At 49.5% G+C, this 24,457-nt stretch overlaps 1 long non-coding RNA gene across 2 annotated transcripts in view; it reads right to left on the reverse strand.

Moving 5' to 3' along the window:
- The window catches only part of LOC146521502 (uncharacterized), a 42,942-nt gene that overhangs the window by 15,493 nt on the left and 2,992 nt on the right, over window positions 1-24,457 (reverse strand). The window lies entirely within an intron of this gene.

Consider the following 24,457-nt stretch of genomic DNA (forward strand, 5'->3'; position numbering starts at 1 on the left):
GACATACCGAGAGGGAGTACATATCATTGCAGGGGATTTTAACAGAGCATGCTTAAGAACTGTGCTGCCTAAATTTGTACAACATGTGAAATGCCCTACGAGAGAAAATAACACCTTGGATCATGTTTACTCAAATATTAACCCTCTGGGGTCCAGGGTATAATTGGCCGTTTTTTGACTACTTTTGATTTTACCTCTATATTTCACCTTTAAAATATGTTTTTCTTGTTTTTCTCTATCATTATTTTCACCACAACCTCAAATGTCTGAAATTTGAGTTATTTTTTCATTTTGGTATACTATATTAGCACAGTTGATCTAAATTCAGACAAAAAATTCAAAATCCGAGTAGAAAAAAGTGTAAAACCCACAAACATGTTTAACGAATAATTTTCAAAACTTGAAATGCAAATAGAAATTGTACATTTCTAAAAATTATGCACAAGTTTTGCAAACAACAAAGTTATATTGTACTATTTACCTAAAAATGCAGCCAAGGCCTCAGGCGTTTTTTATATAACCATTTAAATCTATTTACAGAACAATCAGGTGTTCTGCATCAAATAAGAAGGCACACAAATTATTTGTGCCAGTCCAAAAAATGTAGTTTGTGTTCAGTATAAGACAGAGGAGAACACCACAGGCCTAAACCCTGCAGGTCTGACAGCAGGAGGTGCATCAGTCCAGTTTTAAACAGCGTTTACACTGGAATCTACCTTTGATGCCTTTTTTAGAGCAAATAGGAAATTCAGCAGTATAACTGACACACAATACAAGACAATAACTACACAACACACTAACTACAGCCTCCAAACACGCTAAACGTCACTAATGTCTCACATATGAAAACTCTCTCTCTGTCTTTCACTCGCCCGCTTACCGTCGCGGGTGTCACTCCTAAAAACTTCCCCTTCTCCCTAAACAACCAAATGTCACATGTTGCCTCATCATTTTTTTTGATTGGCTGACATGGTAAACTCTAACACCAATAGGGAAGGGGTTGTTTTTTCCTTTTCTTTTTCCACTCGCAAAGGGAGAGTGTTTGCTAGCGTTTGTCTGTAGAAAACGCCGTTTTTACAGTTCTTCCTGCTGTAAACACCACTGTTTTGTTCCGAAAAAAACATTGCGTGTATTTTTTATCATAACTCTGGTTTTACGTGGCCCATCAACACAATTCAAAAACTGGTATGTAGTTTGAAGTCCGCACTTTCGACCCAAGTTGAAATTTTGATGCGCCGGTGTGTCCGGCGACCCCAGAGGGTTAAGCAAGCCTACAGATCTGTTCCCCTCCCCCACCTGAGCATGTCCGACCACCTCTCTCTACTCCTTGTCCCGGCATACACACCACTCAGGAAAAGGACAAAGTCCACCATCAGAACCATTAACACCATTTCTGAGGAAGCTCTCGCTCAATTGCAGGACTGTTTTGCTCTCACAGAGTGGATTGTCTTTGAACAGGATGACCTAGAGACTCACACAACCGCAGTGCTGGGTTACATCAAACACTGCATGGACACTGTCACCACGGAAAAGCGGGTCCGGGTCTACCCCAACCGTAAACCCTGGATGACAAGCAAGCTTCAGGCACTGTTAAAGGCACACAATTCTGCATACGAAATCTGGGGACCAGGACATGTACAGCAGAGCAAGAGCAGACCTTAAAAAAGGCATCAGAGCAGCAAAACTGGACTATTCAAACAAGCTATCAGATCACCTCTCTGACAACAACTCCAAGGAGGTATGGGAGGGCCTGAAACACATCACCAATTACAAAGCCAATGGGACAAATATAGATAATATGGACATCTTGTTAGCGGAGGAACTTAACCACTTTTTTGCCCGCTTTGAGAAAACTGCAGTCACCCCCACCATGCACACCACCTTGCCCACAGTGTCCTCTAAGCACAGCCCCCACACATTTAGCCTCCAACAACATCAGGTCAATGTGTTCCATCCATCCATCCATCCATCTTCATCCGCTTTATCCGGGGCCGGGTCGCAGGGGCAGCAGCCTAAGCAAAGAGGCCCAGACCTCCCTCTCCCCAGCCACCTCCTCCAGCTCATCCGGGGGAACACCAAGGCGTTCCCAGGCCAGCCAAGAGATATAATCTCTCCAGCGTGTCCTGGGTCTGCCCCGGGGCCTCCTCCCGGTGGGACATGCCTGGAACACCTCACCCAGGAGGCGCCCAGGGGGCATCCTTGTCAGATGCCCAAACCACCTCAGCTGGCTCCTTTCGATGTGGAGCAGCAGCGGCTCTACTCTGAGCCCCTCCCGGATGGCCAAACTTCTCACCCTATCTCTAAGGGAGATGCCAGCCACCCTTCGGAGGAAGCTCATTTCCGCCGCTTGTATCCGCGATCTCGTCCTTTCAGTCACTACCCACAGCTCGTGGCCATAGGTGAGGGTAGGGACGTAGATCGACCGGTAAATTGAGAGCTTCGCTTTTACACTCAGCTCCCTCTTCACCACGACGGACCGGTGCAGCGTCTGCATTACTGCAGCTGCAGCCCCAATCCGTCTGTCGATCTCCGGCTCCCTTCTCCCATCACTCGCGAACAAGACCCCGAGATACTTGAACTCCTCCACTTGGGGCAGGACCTCATCCCCGACCCGGAGTGGGCACTCCACCCTTTTCCGGCTGAGAACCATGGCCTCAGATTTGGAGGTGCTGATCCTCATTCCCGCTGCTTCACACTCGGCTGCGAACCGCTCCAGTGCGAGCTGGAGGCCCTCACCCGATGAAGCCAACAGAACCACATCATCCACAAAGATCAGAGATGAGATCCTGAGGCCACCAAAGCGAAAGCCCTCCGCCACTTGGCTGCGCCTAGAAATCCTGTCCATAAAAATTATGAACAGAACCGGTGACAAAGGGCAGCCCTGGCGGAGCCCATCACCCACCGGGAACGAGTCCGACTTATTGCCGGCAATGCGAACCAAGCTCTTGCAACGGTTGTATAGGGATCGAATGGCCCGTAGCAATGGGCCAGACACCCCATACTCCCGCAACACCTCCCACAGGACACCCCGAGGGACACGGTCGAATGCCTTCTCCAAGTCCACAAAACACATGTAGACTGGTTGGGCAAACTCCCATGCACCCTCAAGTATCCTCGAGAGGATGAAGAGCTGGTCCAGTGTTCCGCGGCCAGGACGAAAACTGCATTGTTCCTCCTGCATCAGAGGTTCGACTAGCGGACGAACTCTCCTTTCCAGCACCCTGGCATAGACTTTCCCGGGGAGGCTGAGGAGTGTGATCCCCCTGTAGTTGGAACACACCCTCCGGTTCCCCTTCTTAAAGATGGGGACCACCACCCCGGTCTGCCAATCCACGGGTACTGCCCCTGATCTCCACGCAACATTGCAGAGGCGTGTCAACCAGGACAGCCCTACAACGTCCAGAGCCTTCAGGAACTCGGGGCGGACCTCATCAACACCAGGGGCTCTGCCACCAAGGAGTTGTTTAACTGCCTCAGTGACCTCGCCCCCGGAAATTGGCGGGTCATTCCCCTCATCCCCAGACTCTGCTTCCTCCTCGGAAGACGCGTCAGTGGGATTAAGGAGGTCCTCGAAGTATTCCTTCCACCGCCTGACAATTTTCTCAGTCGACGTCAGCAGCGCTCCGCCAGCACTATACACAGTGCAGGTAGAGCACCGCTTTCCCCTCCTGAGACGCCTGACGGTTTGCCAGAACCTCTTCGAGGCAGTCCGAAAGTCTTTTTCCATAGCCTCTCCGAACTCCTCCCACACCCGAGTTTTTGCTTCAGCCACTGCCCGAGCCGCATTCCGCTTGGCCTGTCGATACCTGTCGGCTGCCTCCGGAGTCCCACAGACTAACCAAGCCCGATAGGACTCCTTCTTCAGCCTGGTGGCTCCCTTCACCTCTGGTGTCCACCATTTGGTTCGGGGATTACCACCACGGCAGGCACCAACCACCTTGCGGCCGCAGCTCAATGCAGCAGCTTCGGCAATGGAGGCGCTGAACATGGTCCATTCGGACTCGATGTCCCCCGCCTCCCTCGGAATGCTGTTGAAGCTCTGCCGGAGGTGTGCGTTGAAGATCTCGCGGACTGGGGCCTCTGCTAGTCGTTCCCAGCACACCCTCACTACGCGTTTAGGTGCACCAGGTCTGTCCAGCGTCCTCCCCCGCCACCTGATCCAACTCACCACCAGGTGGTGATCAGTTGACAGCTCAGCCCCTCTCTTTACCCGAGTGTCCAGAACATATGGACGCAGGTCTGGTGATACGATTACAAAATCGATCATCGACCTACGGCCTAGAGCGTCCTGGTGCCACGTGCACTTATGGACACTCTTATGTTCGAACAAGGTGTTCGTTATGGCCAAACTGTGATTAGCACAGAAGTCCAATAACAAAGCACCGCTCGGGTTCAGATCAGGGAGGCCGTTCCTCCCAATCACGCCCCTCCAGGTCTCGCTGTCATTACCCACGTGAGCATTGAAGTCTCCCAGCAGGACAACAGAGTCTCCAGGTGGAGCACCTTCCAGCACCCCCCCCCCCAGGGACTCTAAGAAGGCTGGGTACTCCGAACTGCCACTCGGCGCATAAGCGCAGATGACAGTCAGGACCCGTTCCCCGACCCTAAGGCGCAGGGAACAAACCCTCTCGTCCACCGGGAAAAACCCCAACGTACCGGCAGCAAGCCGAGGGGATATTAGAATACCCACCCCAGCCCGCCGCCTCTCACCAGGGGCAACTCCAGACTGAGACAGAATCCAGCCCCTCTCCAGGAGACTGGTTCCAGAGCCCAAGCCGTGCGTAGAGGTGAGCCCGACTATATCTAGCCGGTACCTCTCAACCTCACGCACTAACTCAGGCTCCTTCCCCACCAGAGAGGTGACATTCCATGTCCCTATTGCCAGTCTTGGCAGCCGGGGGTCAGTCCGCCAGGGCCTCCGCTCCTGGCCGCCACCCGGCACACAATGCACCGACCCCTATGGCGCCTCCTGCGGGTGGTGGGCCTGCGGGAGGATGGGCCCATGTCTCCTCTTCGGGCTGTGCCCGGCCGGGCCCCATGGACTAAGGCCCGGCCACCAGACGCTCGCCCTCAGGCACCCTCCCCGGGCCTGGCTCCAGGGCGGGGCCCCGGTAACCCTATCCCGGGCAGGGTAAACTGTTCCCTCGGTGTTCTTTTCATAAGGGTCTTTTGAATCGCTCTTTGTCTGGTCCCTCACCCAGGACCAATTTGCCATGGGAGACCCTACCAGGGGGCAAAAGCCCCCAGACAACATAGCCCCTGGGATCCCTGGGACACACAAACCCCTCCACCACGATAAGGTTGCGATTCACGGAGGAGGGTCAATGGGGTCAATGTGTTCAGAGCAGTAAATCGGAGGAAAGCTGCTGGCCCCGACGGAATACCTGCTAGAGTGCTCAAAGCCAATGCCGACCAGCTAGCTCCTGTGTTCACCAGACTTTTGAACCTCTCCCTGACACATGCCTCTGTCCCTCACTGCCTGAAAGTCCACCACCATCAGTAGTGTCAAGGCTAGTGAAGCGGACTCAGGCGCAGACCACTAGTTCCTTCAAACAAGAGTGGATTTATTTAAAGTGATTCCCACAGGTGCAATATATATACAAAGGTGTTCGGGAAAAGGGTCGGGATTCGGGGTCCATGAGTGACAGGGGAAGGATTCCAGGGTGGGGGCTTTCCATACACAGACAACAGCTCCTCTCTTCACCACCACTCGTCTTGCACACGCTCAGTCACAGTTGCTCAGGGTCCAGGGGAGATCTACACACACATAGAGAGACAGTCAGCTTCCAGGTTCAGAAGTACTCACGAGTTCAAATTACAGGTTTGCAGGGCGACTGACGCCGATGGCTCAACGATCCAGCGACGAGTAGAGCAGACTCGCCATCTTAAGTAGTACTCTAATCCTCGTAATCAGCGGCAGGTGTGCTGATCATCCCCAGGTGCGTGGGCCAGGGGCGGGAGCCCATACTAAGCTCCGCCCCGGCAGGAGAAAGAGAGAGGGAGAGGATGAGAGAGAAAGAGAGCAGAGGCAAGAGAGGAGAATAAAGAACACAAAACATAGCGCCTGACTGCTGTCAGCTGGCGAGGTGCGGGGACCATGACAAGTAGCCTCAGTGACTACAGACCCATCGCACTGACTCCAGTGGTTGCAAAGTGCTTTGAGAAGCTGGTCCTAAAACACATAAACGATTGCCTCCCACCCAGCTTCGACCCCCACCAGTTTGCCTACAAGGCAAATAGGTCCACAGAGGATGCAATTTCCACTGCTCTCCACTCCGCTCTGCATCACCTGGAGAATCCTGGGACATCAGTAAGGATGCTCTTCGTTGATTTCAGCTTGGCCTTCAATACTATCATCCCAGGCATTCTTATAGACAAGCTGTTAAACTTGGACTTCCCCCCCTCCACATGTGCATGGATCAAAAACTTCCTCACAGACCGTTCACAATCAGTCAAGATTGGCAACCAGCGATCACCCACCCTGTCACTCAGCACTGGCTCACCACAGGGATGTGTGCTGAGTCCACTATTATACACCATCTACACCAGTGACTGCACCCCTACGCACCCCTGCAACATCATCATCAAATTTGCAGACGACACCACTCTGATGGGGCTAATCACCAACGATGATGACACCGCCTACAGGGATGAGGTCCAGCGACTGTCAGAATGGTGTAACTACAATAACCTCACCCTAAACACCAAGAAAACCAAGGAAGTGGTCATAGACTTCCGCAAAACAAGAACTGATCCCCCTCCCCTATCCATAAAAGGTGACTATGTGTAGAGGGTGTTCCTCGGCACCCACATATCCGAGGACCTATCCTGGTCCACAAACACATCAGCCCTAGTAAAGAAAGCCCAGCAGCGTACCTGTGTGGTACGCTGGTTGCACAACAGCTGACAAGAAGAGACTACAGAGGGTCATCAGAACTGCAGAGAAGGTGATCGGCTGTCCACTCCCCTCCCTGGACTTAATTGCCAGCTCAAGATGTCTCTCCAGAGCCAGGGCAATTATAAAGGACCACCTCCATCTTAACCACCACCTCTTCAACATCCTGCCCTCTGGAAAAAGGCTCAGATCCATCAGGTGCAAAACCAACAGACTAAAGAACAGCTTCTTCCCGTGGGCTGTCAGAACTCTTAATGCAAACTAAGAGTGTGTAAAGACTTCCCCAACACATCCACCCTGACACTGCTATTGATCATCTATGTGCAATGTCTCAGTCTTTCCATGTTCTGTGCAATATTTTTGGCTCATGTGCAATTATTTTGGTCCCAGTCTGTTTCAATGTTTCCTTCACATACACCATGTATATAGTTCCACTCACATATGTATACATATGCACTGCTTTTTATTTTATTCTATTTATTTAAAAAAAGAATTTCCGCCTTCCTTGTTTATTGGTTTCTCTTCTTCTTACTTTAGCACCTTTGTGGTCCAGCTACACAATTTCGCTGTGTAAGAAACTGCACAATGACAATAAAAAGCTCTAAGTCTCTAAGTCTAAGTAAGCACTAGCAGGCAACCACATGGTCAGAAAGTAGAGGTAATGTCTGTTCCATCTGTAATAACTTAAAATAAAATAAAATTAATGAGTAAATAATAATAACAAAGGTCAATTAAATGGAACAATACACCAATGCCGTGATGATCCACTTGGTAAAGTAAATCCATTGGGCATCTTTCTAGGCCTTCAGACAATAATTCTGATGGCTAAAGAACTAAACGGGACAGGCAAAAACAAAAAAAAAGTTGAGGCCTGGGTTCAAGTCCAACCTGCAGCCTTTTAAGATGTGTCTTTCTGCTGTTTATCTCTTTTCTTCCTTTAATGTAATGCCGGATATGTCGAAAATACAATGGGCAGAAGACAAACTACAAAATGCGTATTTTCTCCCCAATGAGAACAGCCTGTGAAAAACGGAACGGTTACAGTGTGACCTTGGTTCAATTCAATTCAATTCAATTCAATTCAATTCAATTCAATTCAATTCAATTCAATTCAATTAAACTTTACTTATATAGCGCCAAATCACAACAACAGTTGCCTCAAGGCGCTTTATATTGTACTGTAGATCCTACAATAATAGATCCAGAGAAAAATCCAACAATCATATGATCCCCTATGAGCAAGCACTTTGGCGACTGTGGGAAGGAAAAAAAAATCCCTTTTAACAGGAAGAAACCTCTGGCAGAACCAGGCTCAGGGAGGGGCAGCCATCTGCTGTAATCGGTTAGGATGACAGAAGGAAAACAGGATAAGACATGCTGTAATAGAGAGACAGAGATTATTAAAAGGTATGATTCAATGCATAGAGGTCTCTTAACACATAGTGAGTGAGAAAGGTGACTGGAATGGAAAAACGCAATGCATCATGGGAATCCCCTGCCAGCCTGTATATTGCAGCATAACTAAGGGAGGATTCAGGGTCACCTGGTCCAGCCCTAACTATATGCTTTAGGAAAAAGGAAAGTTTTAAGCCTAATCTTAAAAGTAGAGATAGTGTCTGTCTCCCGAATCCAAACTGGAAGCTGGTTCCACAGAAGAGGGGCCTGAAAACTTAAGGCTCTGCCTCCCATTCTACTCTTAAATACTCTAGGAACAACAAGTAAACCTGCAGTGCGAGAGCGAAGTGCTCTAATGGGGTTATATGATACTATAAGGTCATTAAGATAAGATGGGGCCTGATTATTTAAGACCCTGTATGTGAGGAGCAGGATTTTGAATTCAATTCTGGATTTAACAGGAAGCCAATGAAGGGAAGCCAAAACAGAAATATGGTCTCTCTTTCTAGTCCCTGTCAGTACTCTTGCTGCAGCATTTTGGATTAACTGAAGGCTTTTCAGCGAGTTTTTAGGACATCCTGATAATAATGAATTACAGTAGTCAAGCCTGGAAGTAATAAATGTGTAAGGCAGTGACTGGAATAGGTCACAAGGTGTCGCTGTTGAGCTGCATATACATTGTAAATTTTAGCAATTTTGACCATTTGTCCTCTGCAGGACACCGTAGTTCAGATTTCTCGTTCGCGCGGGCGCCATCTTTGTTCAGTGTTTACTGTGATTTGCAAAGGTAAGCACTGTCAGAGGTGTACTGCATTGGTTTTTTTGTTTAAAAATAAGTGTTCCACTGTGTAAAATGGCGGTTTGCTAAGCATATATTGTGTTTGTTGGGAGGTTCATGTATTGTCTGATGAGAGTATGAGCAGTTTGTGTGCATGTTTCATTTGGTAATATCTGCCGCGATTTCGGGCTACATTTCCGCTAGTTAGCAGAGCACTCATTCGGGAAAAGTAATGCAAGATGAAGCATTAGCTTTCCAGCTACAGTTTGCTGGCAGTCCAGCTATGTTAGTTTTGTGTCATACACATTCCTGAGACCGAGGAATTTTGTAAAGACAGGATTATTTTTGCTTAATGTGTTTTTTATATATTTGTTGTTGTCTTTTACTATGTCGATAATCACGCAGTGTTTACTGTGATTTGCAAAGGGCCAGCAGCAGAGTTGGAGTGGTGCTTGCCCCAGCTTCTGAATAAACGGCGCGGTCCGAGCCACAAATTGAACGCCTGTGTCCGACTGGTCTCTCTACTGTGCACCCCAATCCAACACAAACTTACACAACGCAGAGTCCGGGGTGTAGGGAGGCCCCTGCACTGGTTGGGTTACATCTTTGGTGCCGTGACCCGGATTTGTGGCACTTCGAGACCGAAGAGAAAGCAATGCCGACACCCCCAGCTACGCTGCTGCAGTAAGAGGTGTTGCCGTCTGACGGGGTACTGAACTAAGTATATAACTGCCTGTGCAGCTGTATTACTGGGACTTTCACCTCCCCTGGCATATCCTTTGAAAGTGAAATCTTGGGGTGGTTTCATTTGAGGGTTTTCTGTCATTGGAAAAAAAAAAAAAAGACTCAGAGACTTGAATTGTAGTGAGAATGTTAAATGATGTTCCCTGTCTATAATGATAATCATCAAATACGGTTAAGAAATTGCTGCTGATTTGTGTCATTCACAACCTCTGTGCTGAAGATAGTTGTTTAACTGCACTCTGAGTTTAATGCTGTTTTTTTGTGAATTCTTTTTTGCGTTATGAGATGATAGTTGTCATACATCTGTGTTGTGTTCTATTTTACTAGAAATAGATTGTACTTACTCACACTGAAAAGCATACTACCCACACACATTTTGTGGTGCAGCTAAATTAGAGATACAGGACAGTGAAAATGATGAGAGACTATGCAGACACTCCAAAGAGGGCACAGCCTCACCTTTTGAATGAAGGGGCAACAGCTAGCGTCCGTACAGTGGACCAACAGTCATCAGTGAAGTCGAAGCTGGTCACCCAGTTCCCCAGCTTCACTGGCCAGCGGCTACAGTATCACACCCCAATCAGGGACCTCACCGACTCTGGGCTGGGCACACAACAGACCCCACCACCAACCATGCTTTCACCCCAGACTGATCTTGGCGTGGCTCCAGCTCATGCCCCACCACTGCCAGCCTATGGTGGCCAAATGCAGGTGCCCTCACACCTATCTGAAATTCGCCCAAGTTCAGTGCCAGCCAATCAGACAAGCCAGTCCAACCACAGCCCTCTAACTACAGCCCCTCCAGTGTTTCAGCCAGATGTACAGATAACTATGCCCCCTGCTTTTTCTCCTCAGGCCAGTGTCCATGGGCCCACTGCTACACCGGCACCCCATGTTGCCTCATATCCCAACTACCCAGCGGTGCAAAGTACCCAGCAACCCACCCTGTCAATCACTTAACACTCCTTACCCAACGATGACCGTTCCATTCAGCTCCCAAGCATACACCAGCCATCTGTATTCCACACCTGCCCCCCAAGCCACCATGCCAAGCCCCCTAACAGTGCAGGGAGTGGGCATAATGAATAATCGTTCTGCAGCCGAGCAGACCCCTGAAAGTTCAAAGCATGGGCTGACCCCCCGTTTGCCCCGCATGCCACTAGCTGCTGTCCATGACTCTCGAGCTCCCCTCCACTCATCTGCTATAAGCTCCAACACTGTCGTGCCCCCTATTGTGAATATGACCCATGGAGGTTTTATAGCCCCACCCGGCACCCATGCCTCAATGCACGTACCAACCTCTGCTTTAGACCCCCAAGTTATTGGACACCCTGGTATACCCCCCCAGCAGGTGCATACCTCTTTAAGTGCTCCTGGCAGGGCTGCAGCCAATGCTAACCCCCCACTAGCTGCCTACGGTGGTTTTATACAGACTCATCAAGTGAAAAATGTCCAAGCCTTCACTGGCAGTGCTGACAGCAAGGTGCTTGTAGAGGACTGGATTCGTGACATGCAGTATCTTCTTGAGGCAATAGAGCTCCCGATTCACCTACGCTTTTCCACGGTGGTGCGTCACCTAACTGGTGAAGCCCGAAAGCTGGTCCTGAATCTACCTCTCCATGACCAAACACCTGAAAGGGCATTCGAAGAACTGAGAGCAGAGTACGGCGACACACAGAGCTCCTCAGATCTACTAGCGGACTTCTATGAGCGTGTTCAGAGGTCTGGGGAGTCTGCCTGTTCATATGCTATAGCACTGGAGGCAACACTGCGAGCTGTGGAAGAAAACCAAAGAGGAGGCAAGCCTTTCCCTGACCGTGACAGTAAACTCACCCGGCAGTTCATACGGGGGATTAATGATGAGGATGTGTATGCGAGGATCTCGCCAATGAAGCCCCGGCTTTTGAGTTTCCGTGAGCTGCAGGCTGAGCTCCGAAATTTAGCAAAAGAAACAAAGAGATTCCAGCCTCAAAACAAGTCAAAGAAAACTTGTGCCCAGGTACAAGTGGCATCAGAGTGTAGTGTGAATGTGAAGGCAGAAAAGGCTAAACATTCCTCAGAGTGGTCAGAGCTAGCAGAGATGGTCAAGAAATTAGCATTGAGCCAGGAGGAGCAGATGGCCAAGTTGACCCACCTTGAATCGAGAATTGATGCTCCATCCTCTGCCACTCCACTGAGAGTCCGACCACCTCCTGGGGCTACAACCCCAATGTCAGTGGTCACATGCTACCGGTGTGGGAAGCAAGGACATATAGCCCGGGTTTGCAGAGCAGTGCTCCCAGGGCCTGATCAGACATGGGCACGCAATCCTCAGCCTGTGACCCCCATGGAGGGAAACACTTAGCTCAGCCTTTAAACTGGTAAAGCCCATGGTCGCCGGGGCAACCATGGGCGAGCAGCAAGTCCCCACACTGCAGGTGAACAAAGGTGACGGAGGAGAGAGCACTCCCCTAGTTGGTCCCAGGAATGAGGGGGAGGTGGAAGTCAACGGAATGAAGTGCAGGGCACTCATCGACTCTGGCTCCCAGATAACCAGTATTACGCATCAGTACTGGCGCAGCCACCCCACCCTCCATAAACAAAAGCTACAACCTTCTAAGATACCCATAGAAGGTGCAGGGGGCCAGAGTGTCACCTACCATGGTGTGCTACGCATCGACCTGAAATTGTTGGGGAGAGAGTTTAAGGGTGTGCCCGCTTTTGTTGTCACTAACACAGAGTACCGCTCCTCTGTTCCTCTGCTTGTGGGAACTAATGTCCTCCGTGCCTCCAGGAGCCACCTCCAGGCAACCTACGGCCTGCAGTTCCTTCTCCAGGTCAAGGAGACTCATCCGGAGTGGTACACCTCCCTGCTGGAGATTGAGAGCACTGAACAGTGTGATGTGGATGACACAGTGGGCCCTGTTGTTTACACTGGTCGTAAGGTACACATTCAAGCAGGGAAAGAGATGGATTTAATGTGCAAAATAAAAGCTGGACCACAAAGAAAGACTTATACAGCCCTAATTGAAGGTCATCCCTCCCTGCAGCTCAGCCAAGACATCCTGGTCGCCAGAGTTCTTGCTGATGTAAAGAAAGGATGTGCCCCGGTAAGAGTGATGAACCTCTCCCAGCATGCTATCACTATCAAGCCTCACACGCACCTGGCCAAGGCATCTCTGGTGGAAAGTATTGTGGACTTTTCAGACAGGATGCAGGGCAGTCATCACATTCGCGGAGGCAGAGAAGCATGCCTGGGTATGGACCACGTTGTGGCAAGCCAGGAAGTGGATTTAAGTGGTGCAGACATCGAAAACGAGCACCAGCGTTCCCTTCTTAAAGAGCTGGTGGAAAGGAACGTAGGTGTGTTCTCACAGCACCCCCTGGATTATGGCCATACAAAGACTGTGCAGCATGAAATCCCTCTGGTCGACTCTAAGCCATTTCGACTGCCTTACCGTAAGATCCCCCCATCACAGTGGCAGGATGTGAGAAGGTTGCTGACAGAAATGGAGGCAGCAGGAGTTATCAGGCCCAGCAAAAGTCCATACGCTTCACCTGTCGTGATTGTAACCAAGAAAGATGGCTCACTAAGGCTGTGTATTGACTACAGGAAACTGAACTCCTGCAGCACGAGAGATGCTTTTCCTCTCCCCAGAATAGAGGAAGCCCTGGAGGCTCTAGGGCAGGCAAGATACTTCTCCACCCTTGACCTCACTTCTGGTTATTGGCAGGTAGAGGTGGCGGAGCATGACAAACACAAGACGGCATTCAGCACCCCTATGGGGCTGTTTGAAGCAAATCGTATGCCCTTTGGACTCCAGAATGCTCCCTCCACCTTTCAGAGACTCATGACCTGCTGCTTTGGCGACCTGAACTTCACCCACCTCCTAATCTATCTTGATGATCTCATTATATTCTCCAAAACCTTTGATGACCATCTGGAAAGACTGCAGCTGGTGTTCGATCGGCTTCGGGAGCATGGCTTGAAGTTAAAGCTTTCTAAATGCCAGCTAGTGAGAAAGGAGGTTCCGTATTTGGGTCACTTAGTGTCTGCTGAGGGGATCCGGACAGACCCAGAAAAGATCAGCAGGGTGAAAAACTGAGTGAGGCCCACAAACCGCAAAGAAGTGTTGCAATTCCCTTGGATTTGCTGGATACTACAGGCGGTATGTAAGTGGGTACTCTACCCTAGCTGCTCCCCTGTACCGCCTAACTGCTGGTGACCCCAGAAAGAAAAAGAGAGGGGGAAAGAAAAATCTGGCCACCGATCCACCCTTTTTGTGGACAGATGAATGCGAGAAGGCATTTAAGACCCTAAAAGAAAGGCTGACAAGCGCTCCAGTGCTGGGTATCCTGACTATAGCTTGCCTTTCGTTCTGCAGACGGACGCCTCAGGGGAGGGTCTGGGCGCCGTTCTAGCTCAGGTCCAAGGGGGAGCTGAGAGGGTCATAGCCTTCGCCAGCAGAGGTTTGAGCCCAGCAGAGACAAGGTATCCTGCACACAAACTCGAGTTCCTTGCTCTCAAATGGGCGGTCACAGACAAATTCTACGACCACCTCTATGGGCGTAGGTTCTCTGTCCAGACAGACAATAACCCTCTCAAGTATGTTATGTCCTCAGCAAAGCTGGATGCCACAGGCCAGCGGTGGGTGTCTAGGCTGGCTGCTTTCGATTTCGATGTCCAGTATCGGAGGGGACAGAGCAACACAAACGCTGACGCCCTCTCTCGCATGTCTAACCAGGAGGTCATGCACATCCTACAGACATGCCCTCAGTGGGTGGGTGTCGACGAACAGGGGCATGGTGTGACACAGGCTACCCAGGATACTCAAAGCCTCACTGGCCATGGCACGCCTGCAGGGGAGGAACTGGAACTCGGGCCCCCTACATCCACTGAGCCTTACAGGGATGTGGGGATGGAATGACCAAACAGGAGATCCGTGCAGGGCAGAAAAAAGACCTTGTTATTGGCCCTGTCTTGCACTATAAGAGTATGAACCAGAAGCCAAGCCGCAGTGAGCGAATGAGTGCTGAAGGGCACGTGCGCCTTCTCTTAAAGGAGTGGAGAAGGTTAGTGGTAAGGGATGGCATCCTGTACCGCTGCGTCCAAGACAGCCAAAGGGGAGTAGTTGAGCAATTGGTGCTACCAGAGGATTTGCGTATATCAGTCAAGACTGCTCTCCACGATGACTCAGGCCACCTTGGTTTTGAGAGGACATTGCACATGATAAGGGAGAGATTTTATTGGCCACGGATGTTTCAGGAAATCAAGGCTTGGTGCGAGCAATGTGAGAGGTGCTGCCTTAGGAAAACTCCAATCGCAGGGGTCAGGGCCCCCCTGGTCAGTATCCACAGCAGTGCCCCCTTGGAGCTAGTTTGTGTGGATTTCTTGACTCTTGAGAAATCAAAAGGTGGTATCGAAAATGTCCTTGTTGCCACTGACCATTTCTCACGCTATGCACAAGCATATCCCACTAAAGACCAAAAAGCCAGCACAGTGGCTAAGGTGCTGTATAGAAACTTTTTCTGTCGGTTTGGCTTCCCAGCAAAATTGCATGCAGACCAAGGGTGAAATTTCAAAAGTGCTGTGGTGAAGGAGCTTTGTAAATGCACCGGCATCACTAAGACCCACACCACGCCCTATCACCCACAGGGCAACGGGACAACTGAACGGTTTAACCGCACCCTCATGAACATGCTGGGGACGCTAGAACCTCACCTGAAGCCCCGTTGGCACGAATATGTGGATGCAATGACACACGCCTACAACTACACCCGCCATGATTCAACAGGGTACACACCATACTACTTGATGTTTGGCAGGCATCCACGGCTCCCTGTCGACTTGATTTTTGGGCTGTCAACCACTAATGGGTCGGGGGGATATAGCGAGTATGTCCAGACCCTGCATGACTGCTTGTCACAGGCTTATGCACAGGCTAATCAGGCCTCTCGCCAGGCTAAGGGTCACCAGAAAAGATACTATGACAGACAAGCAAAGAGTCAAAGCTTCAGCCCGGGTGACAGAGTCCTTGTTAAAGTGTGTCATGTGGAGGGGCGAAGCAAACTCGGAGACAAGTGGGAGTCACGTCCATACATTGTGGTGAAGAAACAGCCAGACATGCCGGTGTATGTGGTGCGATCGGAAAATGGTGATACAGAGAGAGTGGTCCACCGCAACCTACTCACACAGTGTATGTTTCTTCCCGTGGAGCAGGTTGGAGAGGAGGCAAGGGAGGAAATGGAGCTCGATGTGGAAGAGGTACATGGAGGAGAGATTGAGGATGTAGAGTACAGTGGAGAGCAGGCTGGTGAAGTAATCAGACAGGAGGAAGAGTCGGACACGATCGAGGACTGGGAGGCTGATAGCCTGGAAGGAGGTGGGGAGGGAGTTTCAGCTGAAGCAGCAAATGGATCACTCGCCCCCACAGGACCAGGGGAAAAGGACACAGGGGCAGGACAAGAGAGTGAAGATTGGAGGGGGAATGAAACTGCCAGGGTCACCCACTCACCTCCCAGACCAAGTGCACCAAGGAGGAACTTGCCGAGGAGTCGGCATCCCCCAAAGAGACTGACTTATGGGTCGAGAGTTAACGAACCAGAGGAGGATCAGAAGAAGATAGAAAGGGGATGGAAGCTGTGGCAGAGGGCCAAAGCAAGGAGGGCTGCAGGAAACACGTAGGATGACACAGCCAGTGTACCCATACTAATAGGATACACACATAGACATTTTCGCATTACACTGCACATCTTCCCACACCGTTATTCTTTTATACATAGTGAGACTGTTTTGTTTTGTTTTGTTTTGTTTGATGACTGGGACGCCATCACTTAAAGGAGAGGCGGATGTAAGGCAGTGACTGGAATAGGTCACAAGGTGTCGCTGTTGAGCTGCATATACATTGTAAATTTTAGCAATTTTGACCATTTGTCCTCTGCAGGACACCGTAGTTCAGATTTCTCGTTCGCGCGGGCGCCATCTTTGTTCAGTGTTTACTGTGATTTGCAAAGGTAAGCACTGTCAGAGGTGTACTGCATTGGTTTTTTTGTTTAAAAATAAGTGTTCCACTGTGTAAAATGGCGGTTTGCTAAGCATATATTGTGTTTGTTGGGATTTGTTTGTTTGTTCATGTATTGTCTGATGAGAGTATGAGCAGTTTGTGTGCATGTTTCATTTGGTAATATCTGCCGCGATTTCGGGCTACATTCCCACTAGTTAGCAGAGCACTCATTCGGGAAAAGTAATGCAAGATGAAGCATTAGCTTTCCAGCTACAGTTTGCTGGCAGTCCAGCTATGTTAGTTTTGTGTCATACACATTCCTGAGACCGAGGAATTTTGTAAAGACAGGATTATTTTTGCTTAATGTGTTTTTTATATATTTGTTGTTGTCTTTTACTATGTCGATAATCACGCAGTGTTTACTGTGATTTGCAAAGGGCCAGCAGCAGAGTTGGAGTGGTGCTTGCCCCAGCTTCTGAATAAACGGCGCGGTCCGAGCCACAAATTGAACGCCTGTGTCCGACTGGTCTCTCTACTGTGCACCCCAATCCAACACAAACTTACACAACGCAGAGTCCGGGGTGTAGGGAGGCCCCTGCACTGGTTGGGTTACAAATGCATGAACTATTTTTTGAGCATCATTCTGAGACAGGATAATTCTACTTTTGAGATGTTGCATAAATGGAAGAAAGCTGTCTTACATATTTGTTTAATATGTGCATTGTCTTGGTCAAAAATGACTCCAAGGTTCCTCACAGTGTTACTGGAGGCCAAGGTAATGCCATCTGGTAATCTGGTTAGATAGCAAATATCTAAGATTTTCAAGGCAGAGTACAATAACCTCAGTTTTATCTTAATTAAGAAACAGAAAGTTAGCGGCCATCCAGGTCTTTATGTCTTTAAGACATTCCTGCAGTTTAACTAATTGGTGTGTGTTATCTGGTTTCATGGATAGATAGAGTTGGGTGTCATCTGCATAGCAGTGAAAATGTATACTATGTCTTCTAATGAAACTGCCTAGGGGAAGCATGTATAATGTAAACAGAATTGGTCCTAGCACTGAACCCTGTGGAACTCCATAATTAACCTTGGTGTGTAAAGAGGACTCTCCATTTACATGCACAAATTGGAGTCTATTAGATATATATGATACAAACCACTGCAGCGCAGTACATGAAATACCTACAGCGTGCTCTAATCGCTCTAATAGGATATTATGGTCAACAATATCAAACGCTGCACTGAGGTCTAGCAGGACAAGCACAGAGATGAGTCCACTGTCAGAGGCCATAAGTGAGAGACTATCTCTCCACAACGTTACATATTCCATGTGCATGGGGTATGACCACCATTGGTCGTGGGGTCTGGATACTTCTGTAAGACACTCCAGCTCGCCCGGCCACACCCCACAGCTCACGTATAAAACAGCTGTGGAGACGTGACATCTGTGATAGTTTGACCAGAACGGCCTGATGGTAGAGAGATAGTATGTCACTAAGAGAACCAAGGTTACACATTAACCGTACGTTGTCTAGCATATCGAGACCACACCGTTACATATTCCATATGTACGGGGTAACTCTGTAAGACACCCCGCGAGGAGAAAGTGCAACTGAACTGCCAAGAGCCAACACCAGACGTGAAGGCTGAGCCAGGGGGTGGAGGCAGCAGTCTGCAGATGCCAGCCCGTGAACCGTGAGGCGGACCACTAGGGAGTGCAGCGCAGCAAGTTACCAAGTAGGATCCCACTGGTCGCGTAGGCCTTCAACACGCGGGCAATGCGCCAGACAGAGGTCGGCGCTACAGCCTGGAGAACTGTCACTCACTGCAGTGAGGTCCACTGGCATGTAAGCTGGCAAAGCGGGCAACACGCCAGGGGAACAGCCTAGCCTGCTAAAGTGAAGGGCTGACCAAGGCGACGAAGCCCCAGCTCTGGGTGGGCCTGTGCTGGCCGTGTAAGCTCGTGACACACAGGCAAATCACCAGACAGGGAGACAGCGTAGCAGGCTGGGGAGCTCTCACTCACTGGCTGAAGTGTCAGACAGAACGAGGTCTGACAAGCGTGCAAACCCCGAAGGAATGCCAGAAAGCACGAGCGTTCAGCGAGGACAAGCGCATATGCATGCTCTCCAAGAATATCCAGCTGGAGCCTGGGTTGCCCAGGGCCCGAACCTGGAATTTCAGGAGGAGAGTGAGGTGAGGAAGCTTAGCTCCCCGAGCCACTGAGTGAGGACCCTATCGGCCACGCAACCCTGCAAGAAGCGGGCAATGCCAGACAGGGAGCCAGCGCTGCAGGCTGGAGAACAGCCACTCATATCAGACCCAGTGAGGTCCGGTAGGCACGTAAACTGGCGAAGTGCAGGGGAACACAGCCTGCAGCTGCAGTAGCAGCAGTAGCAGCAATAGCAGCAGCAGCAGCGGCAGCTTGAGTTGCAGAGAGAGCTGAGAAGCCGCCCCACTTGAGCAATGGCAGGAGCCCTGCTGGTTGTGTGGATCGCACACTGCATGCAGCACGTCAGACAGAAGCAGGCTACACTAAGTTGGAGAGGTCTCACTCGCCACAGTGAGGTCCGACTGGCGTGTAAGCTGGCGAACGCGGGCAATACGCCAGGGTAGCACAGCCTATCAAGCCGCTTGAGCACGGCAGCTGGCTAACGCCGTGATAGAAATGCGCAACATGCAGACGATGCTCCGGACAGGAAGTTGGGGCCACCGGCTGGAGAAGCCGAGTCATGACAGATCCCCACCTGGCACTAAGCAGTGCCAAGGGGAGAGAGCCCAGGGGAGCAGCTTGGCCACTCAGTGGATGGTCGAGCTAGGACGAGGCCCAAGGCCTGTCCCGCGAGCTGAGCAGCCGACCTGCACCATCCCACGATAGGTGAGGGGATGGTGACCCAGTCCACGGAAGTCATAGCAGCCACTCCACGCTGCCCACAGACAGGAGGCCAGCAAGAGTGGACCTGACAAGACACATGCAGACATCCAGGAGGTGTCACCTTACTGAGCGGGCACCCGCTGGCCATGTAGTCTGTGAAACATGGGCAACACAAGACAGAGGGCCAGCGCTGCATGCTGGAGAACATACACTTGCTGGCTGACCGGCGAACCGCAGGTTATACGCCAGAGGAACAAAGCCTGCAGCATCACTGCAGCCGCTGAGAGGAGGGCCAAACTAGGGATGCAAACCCAAGACCTGTCTCCAGCCCAGCAGCCGCTCCACGCTGTTCACTGACAGGGGAGCAGCTTGAAAGAGACTCTGAAGCAGCCAGGAGGCTGAGCTGACGGCCCTGAGGGGGCCCATGCCGGGGGCTGCATGCTGGCCAAGGAGCCGGTGCTCCGCGCTGAAGAACACTCACTCGCTGACTGATGTGTCTGTGTGACTGATGCGATGTACAAGTGGTGCATGAACTGGCGAATCATGGGCAATACGCCAGAGAAATACAACCAGCAGCAGCAGCACCAGGGATGTGACCCGAGGGCTCGTCCCAGCACTGAGCAGCCGCTCTGCACCGTCTATAGACAGGAGCAGCAAGAGTGAACTCGGACGGGACACTCGCAGATGGTCAGGGAGTACCCACTCACAGAGCGGGCTTCCGCAGGCCGCGTAACCCACAATGTGTGGGCAATCTGCCAGATAGGGATCCTGTGCATCAGGCTGGAGAACTGTCATCTGCTGGCTGAGGTGTCAGATGCAGCAAGGCCCTACTGGCGTATAAACCAGCGAAGCGCGGGCAATATGCCGGGGGAACACAGCCTGCAGCAGTGCTGGCCACTAGGCCCAACTCAGGAGGGATGTCAGGAGGGAGGAAGGTGGCTGGAGGACAGCTGAACCTCGGCTCCGAGTCCACCCCGCCTCATCTAAACACGGCCATCTCCATACGCCTGCATAGGCCCTCAGGACAGTGAGGTCACTGCAGGGTAGACCGGCAGTCTCATTAGGCAATTCTGGTTGTCTGACCAGAGCGAAGCTCTGAAACATCAGCTTCCTGATAATCCACCCCACCAGTCCAGGCCTCACAGAGGCAGGGCCATGGGAGGGAACACTGCAGGAGGGGCCCGAGACTGGGGGACCCAGACCATGGGTCCAGCCGTCCGGACTCCACTCCAGTGGCAGCTAGAGGGAATGGAAGCTTCTTGAACATCCACCTCATGATAATCAATCTCCACCAGCCCAGGCCGCACAGAGTCGGGGCCACAGCAGGAACATTGCTGCCATCATCACCATAATAGCCTGAGGCATGAGAAGGAGAAGAGCTCTCTGTGTCCCCAGCCTGCCTGCAGCTGTTGCGTCTGCTCTATCCTTAGAGATCGATCGGGCAGAGAGCGAAACCTGAGATTGGAGGCGCTGTGCTGCATGACATCAACTTGAGGCACGCTCACTAGACGGGACCTCAGGAAGGCACCCTCTATGCTCCAATCAAGAGCTGAAGGGACCCATCTGGCCCGACACTGTGCCTGGGGACAAGCAGGTGGCAGCCCAGGGACAGGTGGATGACATCGGAGGAGAGGATGGAAGCTTCTTCAACATCCACCACCTGATAGTCAACCTCCACCGGCCCAGCCCTCAGCAAGGTGAGCCCATGGGAGGGACGCTGTGGGAGGGGCCAGCAGTGAATTAAAAACCAGGAGGGGACCCATCCATGGCCATGGCCCATGGCCTGCCTATCTGGTCTCCACTCCAGTGGCAGCAATTTTCCCCACAGTAGCCTGAGGCATGAGCTTAAATGAGAAGACACCATTTCCCGTTTGTCACTTTGCAACACTGTCAATAAACCTCACTCACATCTCCACCGCTGTCTGCATCTTGGGTCCTCATTCACTCCACCACACGACTGCTGCCCCAGCCATGACACTCTAGTCTGAGCTGGCAAATAAGCAGTTTATGCAACGTGAGGCTGGCAAAGCATGCTCTGTGCACAGGCACAGCATAACCTGCACGTGCTCATCTCCTAATGCACAGAATGCCACTCTCCAGACAAGTTTGGGACGTGTGGGCTGCCATGCTGCTTGACTAAGCAAGGGGGCGGGGCCAAACACTAACCAGGAAGTGGCTAACAGGTAGCCAACACGAGCTGCAACCTAAATTCCCCTTTTTCTGTTTATTTGCCCTCTGTTTACAACGCGTAAGGTGAAAGCGAATGGTTGGAACACTGACTATGTTCTCACTGTTTGCCGTGCTACAAGTGGAGTCCTGCTGGCTGCGTTAACTCGCGAGGCTAATAGGCTGGAGAATGCTGACTCCCTGGCCGGCACACCGGAAGGTCCCAGTGGAGTGTAAGCCTGCGAATGTGGGCAACATAATTATTTTTGCAGCTGTTTTTTTGGCATATTCATTTGTAAAATTTTCACTTTCAGGGAAAAAAAAACAAAAAACCTTTGTTGCACAAGAACCTGTGTACAGCGTGGCCACCAGCTAGTCTTTTATTGCTTATAGCAATTGCTCATACTCATGCTGCCCCGATGTCATGACAGCGCATATTGGGAATGGCATAGTCACCAATCGGTTTTCTATCGCCCATTTGCTGGGAGTAAGGGTGCCCTCCGTTTGCGCGGTGCGCCTGCGGCGGGGAGATTCTCTGGCTGGCTGGAGCAGCATCTAATAACCAACTCGCAAAATAAAACAAAATAAAAACAAACTAACAAACACGAAAACACCAGACATTATAATAAAGACTTTCTGTACGCGAAAAGTGAGCGCGAGAGCCCTCGGTATGCCTGCTTGCTGCTGAAGTCAAAGTAAACTTTATTGTCATCTCCACTACATACAGTCCAGTATATAGAGAGACGAGAGAACGAGGCTCCAGTTACAGCAGGGCAAGTAAACAAACAATAAATATAAGAAGAGTAAGAAATAAATATCCATATTTGGACTAGGGGTAAAGGGATCAATAACAATTTCTAAAAATTCATAATTTACACTTTGATGATTTTAAGTCTCACACACAACCCGTTGAAAGGGGAGGGGGCCCTGCTGCTTCCAAGTAGAGCACATTTCATTCATAATGTTGTAAATCCAAGCCCATTATGTATTCATGATTTGAATCCTGGGTTTTCCGAAATCCCAGAAATACACCCTAGACAAAGTGAATCTGTGAACTAAGGTGTAGGTCTATTAGGTTATGTTGTGGTGATCCTCGAGTTGAGGGATGGGTGCTCATACTGGAGTGCAAAATTAAAACCAATGGAAGATGGACAAGAAAAGTTCAAAGCCATCAGGTCTTCAGTTTAGAAAAAGGGAGTGTTCACCCAGGGTGCCAAATAGGCTAGGACCGCCACTGCCTATAATTAATTAAATAAATCTTATTTTCTTCTATTTATGTTATCTGACCCAGTGGAACTCATTTTTCCTGACTGCTAAGGGCTGACCTGAAGTAAAAATTAATTCATGATAATCTTAAATACAGCAAATACAATTACTAATGAACATTGATTATACAGAACTTTTAACGCACTTTGATCAGTTTATATAGCTCATAATCTCTAGGGAGCTTATATAAATTTATGTTCTTAATGCAAGAGAACAACTCCAAGAAGTAGATTGTATTCCAGCAATGTGATGTTCAGAGTTCAGCTGTGAGTGTAACAAGCTGTTAGTGAAAAGTCAAAATATATAAACAGGATATGACATATAATGGAAAATGCAGTTACAAGTAACATTTACATCATCTGAACCACTTTATTATACTGATTGTTTATAACATAAATAATCACTTAACCAAAGATAATTGATATTTTCATGCGTTTAACAGAGGTGGTTACACCCTCTCTCTCAACAGTGAGGTTCATCATCATCTGTGTCATTGTTTCTTTATCAAGCAAAATGTGCCCAGCAGGTGTCAATGTAGAGAGGGTACATATCAGTGCTAAGCAAATATCACTGTCATTTCTACATTTGCCTCTCTCATATATATATTTCATTAATTCTTAATTCAGTAAATGTGGGAGATTTGTGATGTTTAGTGTGGAGTGTATACTTAGTGTGTTGTGTTGTCTTGTGTAGTTGTTCTGTTGTGTAGTCGTTTTGTTTTGTGTGTCAGTGGGGGTAGTAATGAATGTCACAAAGGAACATTTGCAATGTAAACACTGTCACTAAGTAGAAAACCAGAGGAGTGATAAACCTCATGTTGTCAGGCCTGCAGGTTTATCCCTGTGCTGTTCTGTCTTTTGGTGGAATTTTTTTTTTTTTTTTTACTGGCACACATAATTTGTGGAGCATCTTATTGCGAAACATGATTGTTCTCTCATTTTAGTTTTAGTAATATTATTAAATGGTTGTACAAAATGAAAAAATCGGCAGGTGTATTGGCTGCATTTTTAGATAAATAGTTGTATATGTTTACAAAATGTAGAATTTATATTTGCATTTCAAGTTATAAAAATTTACTCAACATGTCTGTGGGGTTTTTTACAGTAAAAAAAAATACTACTAGGATTTTAAGGTCTCTGTGTGATTTCAGATCAGTAATACTAATGCAATATGTCAGTGAAAAAAAACAACTAAATTCAGTTGTGCTGAAAAGATACCAAACACGGCAAGGGGAAAAATATAATGAAACAATTTGAGGGTGAAATACAAACGTAAACTCAAAAGGAGTAAAAAATGGCCGGTTGTATTTCAGACCTCAGTGGGTGAATCCAACAAATAATGAAAAATTAGGGTTA

Source organism: Neolamprologus multifasciatus, chromosome 3 (assembly GCF_963576455.1).
Source record: "Neolamprologus multifasciatus chromosome 3, fNeoMul1.2, whole genome shotgun sequence".
NCBI lineage: Eukaryota > Metazoa > Chordata > Actinopteri > Cichliformes > Cichlidae > Neolamprologus > Neolamprologus multifasciatus.